Source organism: Rattus norvegicus, chromosome 6 (assembly GCF_021556685.1).
Source record: "Rattus norvegicus strain SHRSP/BbbUtx chromosome 6, alternate assembly SHRSP_T2T, whole genome shotgun sequence".
In the NCBI taxonomy this organism is placed as follows: domain Eukaryota; kingdom Metazoa; phylum Chordata; class Mammalia; order Rodentia; family Muridae; genus Rattus; species Rattus norvegicus.
In genome coordinates this window covers 102918575-102943202 of record NC_141539.1, presented here as the reverse complement: position 1 = coordinate 102943202, position 24628 = coordinate 102918575, and positions in this window count along the sequence as shown.

Below are 24628 nucleotides of genomic sequence, written 5' to 3'. Positions count from 1 at the left end.
CTCTGTTTAATTTCTGTTTCCATGATCTGTCCATTGATGAGAGTGGGGTGTTGAAATCTCTTACTATTATTGTGTGAGGTGCAATGTGTGTTTTGAGCTTTAGTAAGGTTTCTTTTACGTATGTAGGTGCCCTTGTATTTGGGGCATAGCTATTTAGGATTGAGAGTTCATCTTGGTGGATTTTTCCTTTGATGAATATGAAGTGTCCTTCCTTATCTTTTTTGATGACTTTTAGTTGAAAATTGATTTTATCTGATATTAGAATGGCTACTCCAGCTTGCTTCTTCCGACCATTTGCTTGGAAAGTTGTTTTCCAGCCTTTCACTCTGAGGTAGTGTCTGTCTTTGTCTCTGAGGTGTGTTTCCTCTAGGCAGCAGAATGCAGGGTCCTCGTTGCGTATCCAGTTTGTTAATCTATGTCTTTTTATTGGGGAGTTGAGGCCATTGATGTTGAGAGATATTAAGGAATAGTGATTATTGCTTCCTGTTGTATTCATCTTTGGATGTGAGGTTATGTTTTTGTGCTTTTCTTCTCTTTGTTTTGTTGCCAAGACGATTAGTTTCTTGCTTCTTCTAGGGTATAGCTTGCCTCCTTATGTTGGGCTTTACCATTTATTACCCTTTGTAGTGCTGGATTTGTTGAAAGATATTGTGTAAATTTGGTTTTGTCATGGAATATCTTGGTTTCTCCATGTACGTTAATTGAGAGTTTTGCAGGATACAGTAACCTGGGCTGGCATTTGTGTTCTCTTAGGGTCTGTATGACATCAGTCCAGGATCTTCTGGCCTTCATACTTTCTGGCGAAAAGTCTGGTGTGATTCAGATAGGTCTGCCTTTATATGTTACTTGACCTTTTTCCCTTACTGCTTTTAATATTCTTTCTTTATTTTGTGCGTTTGGTGTTTTTACTAATTATGTGACGGGAGGTGTTTCTTTTCTGGTCCAATCTATTTGGACTTCTGTAGGCTTCTTGTATGCCTGTGGGTATCTCTTTTTTTAGGTTAGGGAAGTTTTCTTCTATGATTTTGTTGAAGATATTTTCTGGTCCTTTGAGCTGGGAGTCTTCACTCTCTTCTATACCTATTATCCTTAGGTTTGATCTTCTCATTGAGTCCTGGATTTCCTGTATGTTTTGGACCAGTAGCTTTTTCTGCTTTACATTATCTTTGACAGTTGAGTCAATGATTTCTATGGAATCTTCTGCTCCTGAGATTCTCTCTTCCATGTCCTGTATTCTTTTGGTGAAGCTTGTATCTACATCTCCTTGTCTCTACTTTTGGTTTTCTATATCCAGGGTCATTTCCATGTGTTCTTTCTTGATTGCTTCTATTTCCATTTTTAATTCCTTCAACTGTTTGTGTTTTCCTGGAATTCTTTCAGGAATTTTTGTGACTCCTCTGTATGAGCTTCTACTTGTTTATTTATGATTTCCTGGAATTCTTTCAGGGATTTTTGTGTCTCCTCTCTATGGGCTTCTACTTGTTTAATTATATTTTCCTGGACTTATTTCAGGGATTTTTGTGATTCCTCTCTGTAGGCTTCTACTTGTTCTCTAAAGGAGTTCTTCACGTCTTTCTTGAAGTCCTCCAGCATCATGATCAAATATGATTTTGAAACTAGATCTTGCTTTTCTGGTGTGTTTGGATATTCCATGTTTGTTTTGGTGGGAGAATTGGGCTCCGATGGTGCCATGTAGTCTTGGTTTCTGTTGCTTGGGTTCCTGCGCTTGCCTCTCGCCATCAGATTATCTCTAGTGTTACTTTGTTCTGCTATTTCTGACAGTGGCTAGACTGCCCTATAAGCCTGTGTGTCAGGAGTGCTGTAGACCTGTTTTCCTGTTTTCTTTCAGCCTGTTATGGCGACAGAGTGTTCTGCTTTCGGGCGTGTAGTTTTTCCTCTCTACAGGTCTTCAGCTGTTCCTGTGGGCCTGTGTCTTGAGTTCACCAGACAGGTCACTTGCAGCAGAAAAGTTGGTCTTACCTGTGGTCCCGAGGCTCAAGTTCGCTCGCAGGGTGCTGCCCAAGAGCTCTCCTCGGCGGCAGCAACCAGGAAGATCTGTGCCGCCATTTCCGGGAGCTTCAGTGCACCAGGGTTCCAGATGGCGTTTGGTGTTTTCCTCTGGCATCTGAGATGTGTGTGCAGAGTGCAGTCTCTTCTGGTTTCCCAGGCGTGTCTGCCTCTCTGAGGGTTTAGCTCTCCCTCCCACAGGATTTGGGTGCAGAGAACTGTTTATCCGGTCTGTTTCCTTCAGGTTCCGGCGGTGTCTCAGACACAGTGGTCCTGCCGCTCCTGGGCCCTCCCCCACGGGAACCCAGAGGCCTTATATAGTTTCCTCTTGGGCCAGGGATGTTGGCAGGGGTGGCAGTGTTGGTGGTCTCTTCCGCTCTGCAGCCTCAGGAGTGCCCACCTGACCAGGCGGTGGGGTCTCTCTCCCACGGTGTCTGGGAGCAGAGAGCTGCTGCGGGCTGGGATCCGCGGGTGTGGCTTGTTATCTCTTCTTAATGAATGTGAATAACAGATGCTCTTAGGAATGACCGAAATCCTTGTCTACAGGCACTGTCAGCAAGCTAAAATGTTAATTTAAGGCATCTCTAACGGTACTTAGAAATAAAACAGGAAACCACTGCCTCGTCATTGTGCCCACAAGGTAACTAAAGCAGGCTAAAAGCCCAGCACCTCTGCCTTCCTTCTGTGTCCATCTTCTTTACTTTGGGTCCGTTATTTGCTTGACTCTGCTCATAGGTGCATTGGTCACTCAGGCAGTGTTGATCTGGGAACTAGTGGTGCCCAACCTATCTCAACTCCCTTCAAAGCTGAAGGCACCAAGAGACGAGGAACTGGACACCTCACTGTCAGCTTTCACAAAATCCCACTCTGGACCTTCAAAGGGCAACATAGTCAACGACCGTTGTTGTAAACTTTCAGTCCCCTTGAACCCCAGGAACAGCAATACTTTGCAGACCACCCTCTCCCAAGCAGGAACAATCATCTTCTGAGAACCAGCTTACATCCTGCAATAACAGCTTTGTAGAACCGGAACTGAGGTAATGGTCAACCAGACCAAGCTGGAGCAAGACGGTTTAATCATGGATTCCTCTTGCCCTATCCCAGATTTCCTCTATCCGATGCTAAAGTCATGTCAATGACCCTGATGATGGACTTGAGATCTCAAGACCCTTTATCTGTTCCTTTTTTAAGGTGGTGACACTGGTCAAATCTCTTTCCCTGCCTTTCGCTATTACTCAGCTCTGAGATTGGTCTACTGGAATGGGTCACAGTAGTCTGATGGGCATTTGCCCTAAAACCCAGCATTATATCTAATAGGCTCCTTACTCTGAATACTAAGAATGAGACATATGGTTTTAAATAATATCATTTTTCCCATTATTCTCCACCTAAACAACCATGAAACAAGTACTTAAGACATATTTGTTTCCTCAGAACCCATGTAAGTTAGGTGGGAGTGACAGCCTATCTTTAATTTCAGGACTCAGAAGACAGAAACAGGGAAATCGCAGGAAGAAGTGGACTAGTCAGAGCAACTAGATTAGTGAAATCAGTGAGCTCTGGGTTTGATTGAGAGTCCCTGCCTTAGTGAGAGCTATCAAAGAAGACTCCCAATGTCAACTTTGGACTTCCATGTGCATGTGCACCTGCATTCTCATATGTGAACATATCTCATACCTATATGTGAGGTCTCCACATGCATGTCCACTTACGTATACTTTGGCAGGCATGCATGCATGCATAGATGAAAAAGATGAAGAAAGGAAATGTGCGAGGATGGCTGTTTCTGTTTCTGGTTGCCACAGTCCTGTGTCCTGGAATCAGAATGCAGTGCAGTGATGGTAGTAATCTGCTGCTGCTGCTGCTGCTGCTGCTGCTGCTGCTGCTGCTGCTGCCGCCACTGCTGTTAGCTTAGTTGTTAGGAAGAGATAAACAAAGTGGGAAATACAGCCATTTTCTCGGGTCAGCTCTCTGTAGTTAGTAAAAATGCCTCCTGTGTTGACAATACTTTTTCTTGTCAGTGTTTGGAAGCTGTAGGTGTAAGTGTCTTAGATAAGCTTTAGGGGGGATTGCATAGGATGCTATTCAAAGTCCATCTCTTTTACATAGGAAAGAATGTACTACCCAGTATAGAGTTTTGACTATGAAAGATCCTGGCACTATAGAGCTCAACATGCTCACAGTCCAGTGTGCAGGAGAAGGTGGGGCAGGTAGGTGGTCTTAGGTTAGTGGAAACCCTTGGCATCACTAGGGGATGAAGGAAAGGTGAACAGCACCAGCTCTCATACTGGGATGCAGACTGGGCAGGGCAAAGGGACTAAGGAAGGCTGATAATCAGCCTAAGCTCCAGGCTCAAGTATTGGCTTACATCAGGGACATTGTTGATACTTGGTTCCCCAGAGGAAGTAACTTTTATAAATCTGTGAGCTCCTACAGACTGTGAGAGGGAACTGTGTTGTATGTTCGTGTACTTGAACACACACATACGATTATGCATATTTGTATGTGTATATTAAGATATGGGTGGTGAATACAGGTAAAGGTGAGTTCTTGCAGCTAGCGGTTACCTTCTGATGTATTGGGAAGGCTGGTCTCACTCAGTTGCCTTAGCTGGGCAGAGCTACATAGAGTTGAATGTTACTCGTAACCACATGGTTTCTGCTCATTTCTACGTCCACACTTGCCTTTATGTTCCTTCGATCTCCCCACCCCCTCCTGCCACCATGCTGGCACATAGCATGTAATGTACAAATTTGTAGTTATAACTGGCTAAATAACAAGGTCAAGTGTATAAAGGGAATTTCTTTTGTTTAAAAAGTGTGGTTGTCTTGGAAGACGACCAGTAAAGGAGTGGTGATTATGTTTATCTTCTGTTACTGCTGTTTTGATTCAACAAATGTAATCCTGGGTTGTCAGTGCTCCTTAAATGCACAAGATGTGTCTTACAATTTGCTGTACGAAGACAAGAATAGTTTATCTAAAGAGAAATGAGTTTCTTCTGATGATAATGTGACTTCAAGGCAACAGAACTTGAAAGGGAACCTGGGAAAGGTCTTGGGGCTATTACAGTGATGGTTATCACAGGTAGATTTCTCAAGTCAGCAGGAGCCAAAGCAAAGTGACTGATCCTGGCACAGGGTAGAATCCTTCTCGGAACCAGTGAATGGCAGAGAGCTATTCTATCTTATCTATCACGCTACAGTGAACGCTTGTTTATATACACGTGCAAGACACGGTTGATTGAACAATGCTAGATTGGTGTTTGGTTAAACACCATGACCAAAAGTAGCTAGGCACTTGAATTACTGAGTCTGAAAATCCAGGGAAGATAACTGGACGAGGTTTATTGGAGCAGACCAGAATTGCAGCTAAGCTGCTCTTCCAGGTCCTTGTCAAGTCTTGGATACAGGAGTTCTGGATTCATTTAGGGAAGAAGCACCCAAACCTCTGTGTGTTCTTAACTTGTCTTTCAGATAAGGACTGTCATGATCAGAGACAGCCAACAGGGAGCATGAGATGGGCAGGCTCCTTCTGTATAGTGTGGGCCAGAAGCCACTTCTCTGAGGGCTGTGGCAAGAGATTGGGAGATGGTGGAGGGAGCCGCCCATGACTGACACTCCGATTATCACCATGAACGTTCCCTCTTCGGAGGCTAGAGAAGCATCATGAAAGAACGGTTAAAACACAAGATGTGCACTCTGGACATTAACACATGGTGACAAGAGTTAACACTTTGTGTCTCAATTAGAGCCTCATTTTTTTTTTTGGACTCCAGCTGCTCCAGCTGCTGGCTGTGCTGTCATTAGCTAGGGGCTGACAGGGCCCCAGAGCTGAACTTATTAAGAATAAATGAACCTTGGATTCAGACCCCTTAGGGGGTTGGTTTTCCAAAGGCAGGAACAAATGAAATCTCAGCCTCCAGACTTTGCATTGTTATACTGTCTGGGTTATATTGGTCTCCAGAGAATCTATTTGTGCATTTCTAAGCTGTTTTGTCTTCTTTCCTTCTTTCCTTCTTTCCTTCTTTCCTTCCTTCCTTCCTGCCTTCCTTCCTTCCTTCCTCCCTCCCTCCCTTCCTCCCTTCCTCCCTTCCTTCCTCCCTTTCTTCCTTCCTTCCTTCCTTCCTTCCTTCCTAAGTAGGGCTTCAACTCTAAATAATCCCACTTACCCCTTTAAAAGGAAGAATGGAAGTGTATTTGTTCTCTGAGCTCTTGGTCTTGGCTGCTGATGTGACTGTGTGGCCGCAGCTTTTTGTTCTAGTTAGCGTTTGTTGAATCCAAAGCACTGATAGACTGGGAAGTTGTTGCTAGTTTTCCCACAGCGCATCAGCAAAGTGGAAGGCTAAATTCCAATTGCTGGGCTTTATTACCTTTGAAGATGGAGTCAGAAAACAGCACAGCTGGGTCCTTATCCTAAGCAAAGTCTGCAGAGAGAGTAGGGAGAGGAATCAACTTTGGGCGGCTAACTAGGGATAATTCTATCTGGAGGTAATTGTGGAGAAATGAAACTTGAACCTCCTTGAGGCTGATTTTTGTAAGTAACTATACTTTATAGACTACATATCAGGGTTCACCACTTCCCAGTCAGGTGTTGTCTAAGATACAAACAGAGAAAAAAACGTAAAAAGAGTGACTGGGGGCTGAGGAAATGGCTCAGTTGGCAAAGTGCTTGCTACACTGAGTTTCTAGCCCTAGCAACACACAAAAAACTTGGGTGTGGCCATGAGTATCTGTAATCCCAGTGCTGGGGATCTGGAGGTAAGAGGATCCTGAAGGCTTGCTGCCAGCTAGTCTGGCTGAATAGGGAGTGTCAGGTTCAGTGAGAGACCCCATTTTAAAAAACAAGGTGAAGGCAACCAAGGAAAACAATTGATGGCCACATCAGGCCTCTATGCACATGGATTATGTATATGTACCCACATGCCCATATATACACATGCATATACATGAAAACACATATGAATGTATAACACACATACACACATGCACGCACACACACTCACCCACATGCACACACACGCACACACACACTCACCCACATGCACACACATGCACACACATGCACACACACTTACCCACATGCACACACACACACGAACACACTCACCCACATGCACATACATGCACACACATGCACACACACGCTCACCCACATGCACACACATGCACACACACACACTCATCCACATGCACACACATGCACACACACACACTCACCCACATGCACACACGTGCACACACACTCACCCACATGCACACACACGCACACACATGCACACACGCGCACACACACACGCACACATGCACACTCACCCACATGCACACACATGCACACACACACACACTCACCCACATGCACACACACGCACACACACTCACCCACATGCACACACATGCACACACATGCACACACATGCACACACGCGCACACACACACGCACACATGCACACACACACTCACCCACATGCACACACACGCACACACATGCACACACACACACACGCACACATGCACACACACACTCACCCACATGCACACACACGCACACACACTCACCCACATGCACACACATGCACACACGCACACACACTCACCCACATGCACACACAGAGAAGAACCACTGCTAGATATAGGCAGAGAGGGGCTGGGAAGAGGAGAGCATATCACAGATGCAGGGGAGTCATAGCGAGCTTTATCCCCAGTGCAGTGCAGCAGGCACAGGGGGCCAGCAAACTTCTCTACGTTGGGGTCTTTGTTGAACCTTTCGATAATTGTAATGTAATCACATATTCATACACAGCCCCACTACTAGAATGGATGTTTACATCCGAAAAGATACCCATTACAGCAGGACACCACTTCCCTGGGGAGTGCATGGCCACACGCTCACAGTTCTTTCTGTGCGTGCCCTTGCACAAGATGGTAATTTACCAAAAGAGTGTAATTATGCCATTGAAAAGTGTTTAAATTGGATCATCAGGGAAATGCTGTTGAGCCTCTCAAAATAGGCCAGGTGTGAGCATAAAGTAATGAGAATGATATTTACATTTTTATACAGAGGTACAAAACGAAAACAAGAATTCTGAACTCTGACTTCCCTCCCTCCCCAGCTTAACAGAGTAATTGAAGGCACAGCCCCAGATACTTACCTTACAGGCCTACAGGGTCGTTTTCTCCCTTTCGATTTATAATCCCTCTACAAGGTTTGTAAAATTTAACACACAAACACACACACACAATTTAATACACACATATATATAATTTAATACACACACATATATAATACACACACATATATATAATTTAATACATATACACATACACAAATATATAATTTAATACACATGCACATATATATACAATTTAATACACACACATATATATTTTAATATACACACATGCACATGTATATATAATTTAATGCACACATATATGTAATTTAATACACACACATATATAATTTAACACACACACACACACACACACACACACACAACTGGTGCATAGTGATTATTGACATTTCTGAGTTTAATATGAGGTTTGGTACAGGAATCCACGGTTTAATGGCCAAATAAGGCCAATGAGCAAATCTTATCTTAAATATGCATCATTTGTTTGAGATACAAATATTCAGAAACCCCTCTTCTTTGTGCTGTGAGATGTACAGTACCTCGCTGAGGATTCTAGTAGCCCTACTATGTGAAAAGATGTCCGACTGTAAATGGTGGACCCATTCATTGGTCAGCGACCCCTCATTCCCTTCCTCTCTTTTCCCCAGAATCTGGTAGTCATTCATTCACTCTGCATTTCTAGGAAACAACTACTTAGGGCCTCGTGTGTGGGTGGGGTTGTCTGCCGCTTGTTTTTATGCACTTAGCATATTTTTCCTACCATTATGATTTCCAATCCTAACAATGATGCCGCGAATGCAGTATTTCATTACTTTCATGGCTGGAGAGCATTCCACTGTGTACACGCATGTTTTATTTATCCACCCTTTGGTGGATTCTTAGGTTGATTTTATATCTTGTCTATTGTCAACAGTGTCAAAATAAACACAGAAGTACAGCTATCCCTTCAGCATATCGACTGTGCATGCCCCAGTTGTGAGGTGGCTGGATCTTAACTAGTTTTATTTTTAATTTTTTTGAGAGACTCTCATACTGTTTTTCATGATGGTTTTTAACATATATTTATAAATAGCATATACATGATTTATTTTTAATATATTCTCACCAATACTCTATCTTTCATTCTTGGGGGAGGGGTGATAGTAACTGTCTTAACGGAGGGAAATATTATCTAGTCATGATTTTGTATTTCTTTCATGCTTAGTTGTACTTTATTAATTACTTTATGAATATCCGTGTAGTTTCTTTTGAGAAATGTCTGTTCAGGTCTTCTGCGTGCTTTTAAATGTTTAAATGATCGAGCTTGAGTGCCTACGTATTTTGGTATCATGTATTTTTGTATTATGGCTGAATGTGAAGTATTTACCAACAAGGTCTATGTGTTGAGGCTTGTCCCCCCGCTGTCCATTATTGTGCCATTATTGAAAACTGATTGGATTTTGAGTGTGGTGATGTCACCACTGGTGAGCTCACAGTTGAGTGGATGTTAGGGCCTAGTTGGAAGGAATGGTCCAATAGGGTGCACTTTGAAGGGTGGGTCTTGTCCTAGACATCCGCCTCTCTCTCACTTCACTTTCTCGCTGCCATGAGGTGAGCAGTCTCCTCATCCGCACACCCACGATCTTCTTCCCTACCTCAGGTCCAAAGTAGCAAGCCTTTGAATTACTGACTGAAGTCTTTGAAATTGAACTAAAAGACTTTCTCCTTTCAGTTGCCTTTCTTAGGGCATGAATCTCCCATCCCATCCTGTCCTTTCCTTTGTTGTGTAAAGAACTTTTGCTTATGTAATCCCATTTGTCTGTATTTGATTTGCTCACCCATACTTTTGAGGTTTTATCAAAAAAAAAAATAAAATACGAACAACAACAAGAACAACAAAACCCACAAAGCAATAACACCAGCAGCAAACAGACAAACAAAAACCCCTCGCATACACCAATGCTACACGGATGAGATATATATTTGTCTAGTAGTCTCATAGTTTGAGCCTTGTACTTAAATCCTTTGCGTGCTTTGAGTTATTTTTTTGTATTTGATGAAAGAGACGGGTCTAATTTTATTCTTTTGCATGTGGGTGTCTAATTTTCCCAACACTACTGACTGCAGAAGCTGCTGTTTATGCTTTTTGTCACTAGAGAAAAAAATGTCTCTTCTAACCTGGGGTTTGGTGGTGATCAGAGCAGCAGTTTCCTTCTTGGGTCCTCTCAAGGTGCACAGACACCTTCAGAATCACCCCAGTTCCTGAGCTGCAATGCAGGTGCACAAGCACAGCCCATTGTACCCGTCTTGGCTTTCATACTTTCTACATATGTTCCCAGGAAAGGGAGAATCAGATCACCGACTCCTATTATTTTTCAAGAAATTTAATGTCAGGGCTGGAGAGATGGGCCAGTGGATAAGAGGGTTTATTCTTACCAAAGACCAGGGTTCTGTTATTAGCACCATGTCAAATGGTTCACAGACACCTGAACTTCAGCACTAGAGGTTCCAAGGCCTTTGTGACCACCTGTGCCCAAGTGCACAAACCTTCACACAAACACACACATATGCATAAATACAAAAAAATGTAAAAGTCTTATCTCCCTTTAAAAATAGTGCATCCTTCCCTCCATGCTGCTCTGGTTTCCAGACAGGGAGTTACAGAGTTTTTCACTCTTCTGAGTTTCTTAGTAGAACTTTAAAGACCTCGACATTGACGTGGGCTTTTGCAACATCAGCATTTCTGTCCTGTAAGCTACACACACATTTCAAAAACTGCCATTTCTCTTCAAGCTTGTCACCTTAGGACGTCATGAACCTAGTCCAACAATGATGACATTGTTCAAAGATGACATTGTTCAAAATATCCTCACTTCTGAAATTGTTCCCCAAAACTGGTTGATAAATCACATAGGAAACAGTCTTTCTGACTGAATGTCTTAAAACAGCGCACAGTCTCACCTGGAATTTTTCCATCCCCACCCTGATGGGGGATCAGTATTGCATAGCTGGTTCATCTACATCCAATTTTTGTCTTTAAAATATTTCTCAAAATCAAACCCACCTTCAAAGGATTACTAGCCCACCACTCATGCAATGCTGGAGAGAAATGCCATAGGCTCTGAAATCAATCCCTCAAATAAAGCTCCATGAATTTTTTAATGGCAACAGCATTGGACTTGTATAGAAAGTTCCAAGGAGACCTCACTGGAATGAATAACACTTATTCAGATGTGCAACTTCTGATAAGCTGGTTAAAAGGAGTCTCATTGGACTGGGAAATTGGGATCAGTTAGTTTTCAAAGGCCACCTCCCTGAATCTGGGCTATGAGATAAATGGGTCCTATCCCTACTGGATGGCCATGCTTTTCTGTCTCTTCATGTTTAAAATGAAAGGTTTAGCTTAGACGATCTCTAAGGATGGTGTTTGAGCTTTGGTATGCTATGATTCACTCATCAAACATTTATTGGACAACTACTGTGTTGCACACTGTTTTAGAAAGTAATAGTGGGATTTCTGTTCTGCAAGGCTAGCTGGGTATGTCAGTGACATGTAATGATACATATACCATTAATATAATCATATGGTGTATCTCATACATTATACAACATAACAGCACCACTGCTGTGTAAACTGCTATCTGCTCTCCAAATGTTTTTTCTTGCTGGGGCTCACAAGTTAGCTTTCTTTATCTTGAACTCCTCTGCATTAACTAGGTATTGCCAAATGGCTTGAATCTGCTTGGTCACATAGGAACAGAAGCATTACCTGTCACTTTTAGGCATGATTTTGAAGCCCTGTCCTATGTAAACTTTGCCCCACTCTTTCCAACTGGTTGCAAAGAGAAAATGGGTCTAGAGTAATTTAGGGCCTCAAGGCTGGAAGAACCCTGAACAGTCGTGAGGAACACGGGTCCACACCATGCATCAGGTCAAGCTGCAACTTGCCATAAGGGAGAAATGGAACATCGAATGTTCATCCACCCCAGTTCGGGTATTCCTTATCACAATGACTGAAAGGCTGTAGCTAGTTCATTTTTCCTATTAAAGAAGATACTTTAGGTCTCCGGGTAGCAATAGGAGTCAACCTTCTTGGCATAGGAAGCCAATATAAATGTGGCCCAAATGGGTGGAAGGCTAAGCAAGCCCTAGGAGGAGAAGTCAGTGTCCTCGTACAAAGGAGGAATGCTTTGGGAAGGACAGGGGCAGTCCACTGAGGAGCAGATAACTCTCCACTCCACAGGATATCTACTCTTCATTTTTTAATTTCATGGCAGTGTGTGTGGAAGTGTGTGATCCAACACCTTTAGAAAAAACAGGCTAGCAATGACAAAAACGATCCTATCTCCAGCGCCAGAGGACAGCATAGATTCATTTGACTGTCAGTCAAAGGAGAAGTCTGAGTAACTGGTCTGAAGGTTATCTGAAATGATTGTCTCTCATCCTGAAGGCTCAGAACCTCACATGGAGCTGACTAGTGTTTAGAGTGCCATTTGTTAAGAGTTAAGGGTTAGCCAGTAGTTTTAAAGATAAAATCTAAAGCGACACCCAGATTAGAAACCAATTTTGGGGGTACTTTTAGCACATTTGTAGGAAGAAAGGTACTAATTCAAATTAGTGCAGTGGCAGTGGGGTAATACTGCTTTTCCGAGTCCTTGTATTAATCTCTGAAATTTGCAAGTCTGTTAAATGATAGCAGGGATTTTAGAGATGTGACGAAGTTAACATCCCAGCATGAGAAGACTATCTGATACTATATGGAAGAGCACAATGTAATCATGAGGAACCTAATGAAGAGGAGGGGCATAGACATGTGAGAGTAGGTGAGCGAGAGGCAATACCAGAGGCAGAGGAGAGAGAGGAAGGCGAATGCACCAAAATGTGGTCAAATCTGTAAATAACCAAACAAACACTTTCCTGATTTATACAAGAAAATTGCAGAAAAAAAAATGAATGTTTCGACACCCGCGGATCCCGGCCCGCAGCAGCTCTCTGCTCCCAGACCCGGTGAGAGAGAGACCCAACCGCCTGGTCAGGTGGGCACTCCTGAGGCTGCAGATCGGAAGAGACCACCAACACTGCTCACCCCTGCCCACATCCCTGGCCCAAGAGGAAACTGTATAAGGCCTCTGGGCTCCCGTGGGGGAGGGCCCAGGAGCGGCAGGACACCTGCCTGAGACACCACCAGAACCTGAAAGAAACAGACCGGATAAACAGTTCTCTGCACCCAAATCCCGTGGGAGGGAGAGCTAAACATTCAGAGAGGCAGACAAGCCTGGGAAACCAGAAGAGACTGCTCCCTGCACACACATCTCGGACGCCAGAGGAAAAAGCCAAAGACCATCTGTAACCCTGGTGCAATGAAGCTCCCGGAAGGGGTGGCACAGGTCTTCCAGGTTGCTGCCGCTGCAGAGAGCCCCTGGGCAGCACCCCACGAGCGAACCTGAGCCTCGGGACCACAGGTAAGACCAAATTTTCTGCTGCAAGAAAGCTGCCTGGTGAGCTTGGGACACACGGAAGCAGAATTTCTCTAGGACCGGGCACGTTCTGTGTTTACCGGAAGTCCCACACCCACGGATCCCGGCCCGCAGCAGCTCTCTGCTCCCAGACCCGGTGAGAGAGAGACCCAACCGCCTGGTCAGGTGGGCACTCCTGAGGCTGCAGAGCAGAAGAGACCACCAACACTGCTCACCTCTGCCCACATCCCTGGCCCAAGAGGAAACTGTATAAGGCCTCTGGGCTCCCGTGGGGGAGGGCCCAGGAGCGGCAGGACACCTGCCTGAGCCCCTGGGCAGCACCCCACGAGCGAACCTGAGCCTCGGGACCACAGGTAAGACCAAATTCTCTACTGCAAGAAAGCTGCCTGGTGAACTCAAGACACAGGCCCACAGGAACAGCTGAAGACCTGTAGAGAGGAAAAACTACACGCTCGAAAGCAGAACACACTGTCCCCATAACTGACTGAAAGAGAGGAAAACAGGTCTACAGCACTCCTGACACACAGGCTTATAGGACAGTCTAGCCACTGTCAGAAATAGCAGAACAAAGTAACACTAGAGATAATCTGATGGCGAGAGGCAAGCGCAGGAACCCAAGCAACAGAAACCAAGACTACATGCCATCATCGGAGCCCAATTCTCCCACCAAAACAAACATGGAATATCCAAACACACCAGAAAAGCAAGATCTAGTTTCAAAATCATATTTGATCATGATGCTGGAGGACTTCAAGAAAGACATGAACACACTTAGGGAAACACAGGAAAACATTAATAAACAAGTAGAAGCCTACAGAGAGGAATCGCAAAAATCCCTGAAAGAATTCCAGGAAAACACAATCAAACAGTTGAAGGAATTAAAAATGGAAATAGAAGCAATCAAGAAAGAACACATGGAAACAACCCTGGATATAGAAAACCAAAAGAAGAGACAAGGAGCTGTAGATACAAGCTTCACCAACAGAATACAAGAGATGGAAGAGAGAATCTCAGGAGCAGAAGATTCCATAGAAATCATTGACTCAACTGTCAAAGATAATGTAAAGCGGAAAAAGCTACTGGTCCAAAACATACAGGAAATCCAGGACTCAATGAGAAGATCAAACCTAAGGATAATAGGTATAGAAGAGAGTGAAGACTCCCAGCTCAAAGGACCAGAAAATATCTTCAACAAAATCATAGAAGAAAACTTCCCTAACCTAAAAAAAGAGATACCCATAGACATACAAGAAGCCTACAGAACTCCAAATAGATTGGACCAGAAAAGAAACACCTCCCGTCACATAATTGTCAAAACACCAAACGCACAAAATAAAGAAAGAATATTAAAAGCAGTAAGGGAAAAAGGTCAAGTAACATATAAAGGGAGACCTATCAGAATCACACCAGACTTCTCGCCAGAAACTATGAAGGCCAGAAGATCCTGGACTGATGTCATACAGACCCTAAGACGACACAAATGCCAGCCCAGGTTACTGTATCCAGCAAAACTCTCAATTAACATTGATGGAGAAACCAAGATATTCCATGACAAAACCAAATTTACACAATATCTTTCAACAAATCCAGCACTAAAAAGGATAATAAATGGTAAAGCCCAACATAAGGAGGCAAGCTATACCCTAGAAGAAGCAAGAAACTAATCGTCTTGGCAACAAAACAAAGAGAAGAAAAGCACAAAAACATAACCTCACATCCAAATATGAATACAACAGGAAGCAATAATCACTATTCCTTAATATCTCTCAACATCAATGGCCTCAACTCCCCAATAAAAAGACATAGATTAACAAACTGGATACGCAACGAGGACCCTGCATTCTGCTGCCTAGAGGAAACACACCTCAGAGACAAAGACAGACACTACCTCAGAGTGAAAGGCTGGAAAACAACTTTCCAAGCAAATGGTCAGAAGAAGCAAGCGGGAGTAGCCATTCTAATATCAAATAAAATCAATTTCCAACTAAAAGTCATCAAAAAAGATAAGGAAGGACACTTCATATTCATCAAAGGAAAAATCCACCAAGATGAACTCTCAATCCTAAATAGCTATGCCCCAAATACAAGGGCACCTACATACGTAAAAGAAACCTTACTAAAGCTCAAAACACACATTGCACCTCACACAATAATAGTAGGAGATTTCAACACCCCACTCTCATCAATGGACAGATCATGGAAACAGAAATTAAACAGTGATGTCGACAGACTAAGAGAAGTCATGAGCCAAATGGACTTAACGGATATTTATAGAACATTCTATCCTAAAGCAAAAGGATATACCTTCTTCTCAGCTCCTCATGGTACTTTCTCCAAAATTGACCATATAATTGGTCAAAAAACGGGCCTCAACAGGTACGGAAAGATAGAAATAATCCCATGCGTGCTATCGGACCACCACGGCCTAAAACTGGTCTTCAATAACAATAAGGGAAGAATGCCCACATATACGTGGAAATTGAACAATGCTCTACTCAATGATAACCTGGTCAAGGAAGAAATAAAGAAAGAAATTAAAAACTTTTTAGAATTTAATGAAAATGAAGATACAACATACCCAAACTTATGGGACACAATGAAAGCTGTGCTAAGAGGAAAACTCATAGCGCTGAGTGCCTGCAGAAAGAAACAGGAAAGAGCATATGTCAGCAGCTTGACAGCACACCTAAAAGCTCTAGAACAAAAAGAAGCAAATACACCCAGAAGGAGTAGAAGGCAGGAAATAATCAAACTCAGAGCTGAAATCAACGAAGTAGAAACAAAAAGGACCATAGAAAGAATCAACAGAACCAAAAGTTGGTTCTTTGAGAAAATCAACAAGATAGATAAACCCTTAGCCAGAGTAACGAGAGGACACAGAGAGTGTGTCCAAATTAACAAAATCAGAAATGAAAAGGGAGACATAACTACAGATTCAGAGGAAATTCAAAAAATCATCAGATCTTACTATAAAAACCTATATTCAACAAAATTTGAAAATCTTCAGGAAATGGACAATTTCCTAGACAGATACCAGGTATCGAAGTTAAATCAGGAACAGATAAACCAGTTAAACAACCCCATAACTCGTAAGGAAATAGAAGCAGTCATTAAAGGTCTCCCAACCAAAAAGAGCCCAGGTCCAGACGGGTTTAGTGCAGAATTCTATCAAACCTTCATAGAAGACCTCATACCAATATTATCCAAACTATTCCACAAAATTGAAACAGATGGAGCCCTACCGAATTCCTTCTATGAAGCCACAATTACTCTTATACCTAAACCACACAAAGACACAACAAAGAAAGAGAACTTCAGACCAATTTCCCTTATGAATATCGACGCAAAAATACTCAATAAAATTCTGGCAAACCGAATTCAAGAGCACATCAAAACAATCATCCACCATGATCAAGTAGGCTTCATCCCAGGCATGCAGGGATGGTTTAATATACGGAAAACCATCAACGTGATCCATTATATAAACAAACTGAAAGAACAGAACCACATGATCATTTCATTAGATGCTGAGAAAGCATTTGACAAAATTCAACACCCCTTCATGATAAAAGTCCTGGAAAGAATAGGAATTCAAGGCCCATACCTAAACATAGTAAAAGCCATATACAGCAAACCAGTTGCTAACATTAAACTAAATGGAGAGAAACTTGAAGCAATCCCACTAAAATCAGGGACTAGACAAGGCTGCCCACTCTCTCCCTACTTATTCAATATAGTTCTTGAAGTTCTAGCCAGAGCAATCAGACAACAAAAGGAGATCAAAGGGATACAGATCGGAAAAGAAGAGGTCAAAATATCACTATTTGCAGATGACATGATAGTATATTTAAGTGATCCCAAAAGTTCCACCAGTGAACTACTAAAGCTGATAAACAACTTCAGCAAAGTGGCTGGGTATAAAATTAACTCAAATAAATCAGTTGCCTTCCTCTATACAAAAGAGAAACAAGCCGAGAGAGAAATTAGGGAAACGACACCCTTCATAATAGACCCAAATAATATAAAGTACCTCGGTGTGACTTTAACCAAGCAAGTAAAAGATCTGTACAATAAGAACTTCAAGACACTGAAGAAAGAAATTGAAGAAGACCTCAGAAGATGGAAAGATCTCCCATGCTCATGGATTGGCAGGATTAATATAGTAAAAATGGCCATTTTACCAAAAGCAATCTACAGATTCAATGCAATCCCCATCAAAATACCAATCCAATTCTTCAAAGAGTTAGACAGAACAATTTGCAAATTCATCTGGAATAACAAAAAACCCAGGATAGCTAAAGCTATCCTCAACAATAAAAGGACTTCAGGGGGAATCACTATCCCTGAACTCAAGCAGTATTACAGAGCAATAGTGATAAAAACTGCATGGTATTGGTACAGAGACAGACAGATAGACCAATGGAATAGAATTGAAGACCCAGAAATGAACCCACACACCTATGGTCACTTGATTTTTGACAAAGGAGCCAAAACCATCCAATGGAAAAAAGATAGCATTTTCAGCAAATGGTGCTGGTTCAACTGGAGGGCAACAGGTAGAAGAATGCAGATCGATCCATGCTTATCACCCTGTACAAAGCTTAAGTCCAAGTGGATCAAGGACCTCCACATCAAACCAGACACACTCAAACTAATAGAAGAAAAACTAGGGAAGCATCTGGAACACATGGGCACTGGAAAAAATTTCCTGAACAAAGCACCAATGGCTTATGCTCTAAGATCAAGAATCGAGAAATGGGATCTCATAAAACTGCAAAGCTTCTGTAAGGCAAAGGACACTGTGGTTAGGACAAAACGGCAACCAACAGATTGGGAAAAGATCTTTACCAATCCTACAACAGATAGAGGCCTTATATCCAAAATATACAAAGAACTCAAGAAGTTAGACCGCAGGGAAACAAATAACCCTATTAAAAAATGGGGTTCAGAGCTAAACAAAGAATTCACAGCTGAGGAATGCCGAATGGCTCAGAAACACCTAAAGAAATGTTCAACATCTTTAGTCATAAGGGAAATGCAAATCAAAACAACCCTGAGATTTCACCTCACACCAGTGCGATTGGCTAAGATCAAAAACTCAGGTGACAGCAGATGCTGGCGAGGATGTGGAGAAAGAGGAACACTCCTCCATTGTTGGTGGGATTGCAGACTGGTACAACCATTCTGTAAATCAGTCTGGAGGTTCCTCAGAAAATTGGACATTGAACTGCCTGAGGATCCAGCTATACCTCTCTTGGGCATATACCCAAAAGATGCCTCAACATATAAAAGAGACACGTGCTCCACTATGTTCATCGCAGCCTTATTTATAGTAGCCAGAAAATGGAAAGAACCCAGATGCCCTTCAACAGAGGAATAGATACAGAAAATGTGGTACATCTACACAATGGAATATTACTCAGCTATCAAAAACAATGACTTTATGAAATTCGTAGGCAAATGGTTGGAACTGGAAAATATCATCCTGAGTGAGCTAACCCAATCACAGAAAGACATACATGGTATGCACTCATTGATAAGTGGCTATTCGCCCAAATGCTTGAATTACCCTAGATGCCTAGAACAAACGAAACTCAAGACGGATGATCAAAATGTGAATGCTTCACTCCTTCTTTAAATGAGGAAAAAGAATACCCTTGGCAGGGAAGGGAGAGGCAAAGATTAAAACAGAGACTGAAGGAACACCCATTCAGAGCCTGCCCCACATTTGGCCCATACATATACAGCCACCCAATTAGACAAGATGGATGAGGCAAAGAAGTGCAGACCGACAGGAGCCGGATGTAGATCGCTCCTGAGAGACACAGCCAGAATACAGCAAATACAGAGGCGAATGCCAGCAGCAAACCACTGAACTGAGAATAGGTCCCCTATTGAAGGAATCAGAGAAAGAACTGGAAGAGCTTGAAGGGGCTCGAGACCCCATATGGACAACAATGCCAAGCAACCAGAGCTTCCAGGGACTAAGCCACTACCTAAAGACTATACATGGACTGACCCTGGACTCTGACCCCATAGGTAGCAATGAGTATCCTAGTAAGAGCACCAGTGGAAGGGGAAGCCCTGGGTCCTGCTAAGACTGAACCCCCAGTGAACTAGTCTATGGGGGGAGGGCGGCAATGGGGGGAGGGTTGGGAAGGGAACACCCATAAGGAAGGGGAGCGGGGAGGGGGATGTTTGCCCGGAAACCGGGAAAGGGAATAACACTCGAAATGTATATAAGAAATACTCAAGTTAATAAAAAAAATGAATGTTTCAATAATCAATACTGGTATGATTATATTATCCACATGTAAAATATGAATATTTGCCTCTAATGTACTTATATGCAAGAGCCCAGGCGGATTATAGTTTTCAGTATGAAGGGCAAACCAACAAGGTCTTTAAGAATGCACACAGGAAAACATTTTCATGACCTTGAAGCAGACAAGCGTTTATCAAAAACTAAACTATGAAGAAGGATAATAAACCGGAGAAGAGAAAACGGAGAACTCTGGTCATTGTAAATCTTCAATAATAGTGAGACAGTATCTATAGGATGGGAACTTTTTTATGGCACTCATATCTAAAATATGGAGAGAGAGTTGGGATGTGGCTCAGGGGTAGTGCACTTGTTGTATATGAAGGGGACCCTATTTCATCTTTAGGACCCCAAAAAGCAAACAAAATAAAATATAGGGTAAATTCCGGCAAAATAGTAAACAGAGACAGAAAATCGAATAGAAATGGGGAAAAACTGAATGGATAGTTAGTAAAAAAAAATAAATCCAAATTTCTAATAAGTATACAAAAAGATACTTAAATTAACAATAGTGATTTTCTTTTATAGTGAAAAGTGTTTGACATCCCGGGCCTCATGTTCCTAGATGAGAACAAATTCAAGATGCCCTTAAACCAGAGTTTAACTTCATTAGAAACGCACAAACAACAACAAACCCCTCACACAATGAGATCCCACAGATCCCAAGAGAGTGGGAGGGAAAGGGGCTGAGAATACAAAGTCTGTAAGAGTGTGCAATAGTGTCAACGCCCACATACTGCCCATCTGGCTGGTGGGTGTGCAAACTGATAAGGTTTGGCAGCACTTGCTGAAGTCGAAGATTTGCACACTCTATGATTTATTATTTCCACTTTAGAAGTGTGGATATTGTGCATCAAAATATGCAAGTGAGGATATCAAATGTCACAGCAACGTTGTAATACTCCAAATTAGACGCATCCATTGTGTTCGTGTAGAGTAGGTGTGTGTAGGGATGTGATGGCATGTAAGTATGGTAGAATCCCACTGGGCCATGAAAATGGAAGACCTGTAATTTCGACTCACAAGTATATTGTTGAGCAAAAGAAACCAGAAACAAAGAGTGTGTGACATATGAATCTATTTAGTGAAGGTAAAAACACAACTAGTTCATGGTGATGTTATTTGGGGTAATAGCTTAATTTTGGGAAAGAGAGTCATGAGAAAGAGGGCTGCTTCTACTTCTGTGTCCTGGGGTCAGCACCCAAGTATGTGCCCCTTGTGAAAATCCAGAGCTATACCCTGTAAGATTTGTGTAACTGTTGTGTGAACATTACAGTTCCAACCGAAATGCTGGAAACATCCATGAGAATTCTTGTATACAGAATAATCACCACAGGGATATGTGTTGCATTATAAATGCTTAAAATAATTTATGAAGAAAGCTGTTGTGTCAGGGGAGCACATTACTGGAACACCAGCACAGTGAGCTTAGAGGCTCAATTTTATTTTATGAGCCCACTTTTATCAAATGCTGATTGCTGATCATGAAGCTGCTTTGATTGTTACTGGAATTGAAGGAAATTGTGTTTGGGAGGCTCCCCTTGGTGGTTCATTTAGAGCTCTGTTTTTTTCTGTGTCCTTGGCCAGGTGCCACTTACTGCTGTAACTTAGACTTGTTGAGTCTATTTACCTAACATGCAGGACAGGGGTAATAATAATGATTGCTTCGATGACTTTGAGAATCAATGAAAAAATATGTGTAAAGGGCTCTGCACAGTCCCTGGCACTCAGTAAGGGCTCAGTGAATATCTATCACTGCTGTTTTCTGACCTGTTGTCAAGGTGTATAATCCAGTTGTGTCTGTGATATGTGGTAAGGGGAGGAGGATGTTACCAGGATAACTCCAGTGCACACTCAAGTTAATTCCTTAAGCAGAGAGGTTGTGAGTTGTATTAATCAGGGTTCTCTAGAGTAACAGAACTTATAGAATGAATATCTCTCTCTCTATATATATATGTATATATATATATGATTTATTATATATAATTATCTGCATTTAAATTATATATTATATTATTTTATATATAATATTTTATATTATAATTATGTTTTATATATACAAATATGTAGGATTTATTGGAATGACTTACAGGCTAATGGTCCAACTAATCAAACAATGACTGGTTATGAATGAAAAGTCCAAGGATCCAGAAGTTACTTGGTCCAGAAGGCTGGATGTCTCAGTCATCAATAGACACTGGAATCCCAGGAACATAGGCTCTAATGCCAGTGAAGGAACAGACCTGCTAGCAAGTGGAGAGCAAGTAGGCAAAGAACAAAACTTCCTTTTTCCATGTCCTTATATAGGCTTCCAGCAGAAGGTGTGGCACAGATTAGAGGTCTTTCTTCCCACCTCAAGATCCAGATAAAAGGTGTGAGTCTTCCAGCCTCCAAGGTCAGGACTAGAAGTGAATCCACCCATTTTAAACCAAGCAAAGACTGTCTCACAGGTGGATTGTAGCTCATTCAAGATGTAGTCAAGTTGACAACCAAGAATAGCCATCAGAGATGAGATTAATAGACACTATTTATACTAGTAGTTTTTATTTTCTAATCTGACTGAGGAGTCTTAAACACCAAAGCCAGAGAGCTCAAGGACACTGCTGAATAAGATGTCAATTTAACATGGCTGGGAACCAGAAGTATAGTGTTGTGTCTATGTGCTGGTCCAAAAAATAAACAGCTCCTCAAAAGATAATTATGAAGTTACAGAAAATTTCCAAGACCTGGGATCAGAGCTATACTAAAGTATACATGTGTGAATGCAAACTGTTTGTAATGTACAATAAAAGATCAAATACGTGTATTTATAAAGTATAAAAATCTGCTCTTAAAACCAGATAGATTTTTGGGGTTACCCAGGAACTTCATATCGCTATGCCCCAGAGTGGTCAGCTTGTCTAAATGCCTCTGTAAACTCGGCTCTGCAGCTGGCCTCTTGCACCTCACCATGCCACCCCAGAGATTCACCAGCAGCCGCCTCATAAGCCAGAAGTCATTACAGGATGCTTTGCAGGATGCCCAGAGGCCAGCTGTGCATTTGTTTCCTGTAACTCACAGAAGACGAATGGAAATCACCACAGGTGAAGTCTCCAACACAGAAAATTCTTCACTCCTGCAGGCCTGGTGGGAAGGGGTTGGGGAGAGGGGGATAGACAGGAGGGGGATGTAGACTGAGGAGGATAGAGAGGAGGGGATGTAGACTGAGGAGGGAGGCAGGATTCCTGAAGTTTTAGGTCAAGGTCCTCTAAGCTGTCCACCACTGCCTTTGATTCTCTCTCCATATCTTACATGTTACAGGAGCAGGAGACAAATATTAAAAAGGTTCAAGGAACAAACAATAAAACAAGTCAACAGAACCTTAGTACACAATGACTTCCCCAGTGAGGGATGGGTTTTTCTAACTCTCCCAAGCAGCCCCATGAGGCTTGTTTAGGTGAGAGAGGAGTGTCTTTCTCATCCTCATCAGCATGAGCTGCAAGACTTTGAAACATGTGTCTTAAAGCACAGTTATACGAAGTTTAACTTCTTGAGTTCGTTGTATATTTTCGATGTTAGCCCTCTATTGGATGTAGGATTGGTAAAGATCTTTTCCCAATCTGTAAGTTGCCATTTTGTCCTATTGACAGTGTCCTTTGCCTTATAGAAGCTTTACAATTTTATGAGGTCCTATTTGTCGATTCTTGATCTTAGAGCATAAGCTGTTGGTGTTCTGTTCAGGAAATTTTCCCCTGTGCCATGTGTTCAGGGGTCTTTCCACTTTCTCTTCTATTAGATTCAGTGTCTGGTTTGATGTGGAGGTCCTTGATCCACTTGGACTTGAACTTTGCACAAGGAGATAAAACTGGATCAATTTGCATTCTTCTACATGCTGACCAACAGCTGTCTGGATGCTGTCTTTTTTTCACTGGATAGTTTTGGCTTCTTTGTCAAAGATCAAGTGACCGTAAGTAGGTGTGTGGATTTATTTCTGGGTCTTCAATTCTATTCTATTGATTTACCTGTCTGTCTCTGTACCCACACCATGTGGTTTTTATCACTATTGTTCTGTAGTACAACTTGAGGTCAGGGATGGTGATTCCCCCAGAAGTTCTTTTATTTTGGGGAATAGTTTTTACTATCCTGAATTTTTTGTTATTCCAGATGAATTTGAGAATTGCCTTCTATCTCTGTGAAGAATCGAGACTCCAGAGAACCAAATAATCTTATTTTAAAATTGGGGAACGGAGCTAAACAAGGAATTCTCAACTGGGGAATCTTGAATGGCCAAGAAGCACCTAAAGAAACATTCAACATACTTAGTCATTAGGAAAATGCAAGTCAAAACGACACTGAGATTCCACCTCACACCAATCAGAATGGCCAAGATCAAAAACAGAGGTGACAGCAGATGCTGATGAGGATGTAGAGAAAGAGGAACACTCTTCCATTGCTGGTGGGATTGCAAGCTGGTACAACCACTGTGGAAATCAATCTGGAGGTTCCTCAAAAAATTGGAACAACATATATGTTCCAACATATAACAAGGATGCATGCTCCACTATATTCATAGCAGCCTTATTTATAATAGCCAGAAGCTGGAAACAACCCAGAAGTCCATCAACAGAAGAATTGATATAGAAAATGTGGTACAATTACACACTCAGCTATAAAAAACAATGAGTTCATGAAATTTACAAGCAAATGGATGAAACTAGAAAATATCATCCTGA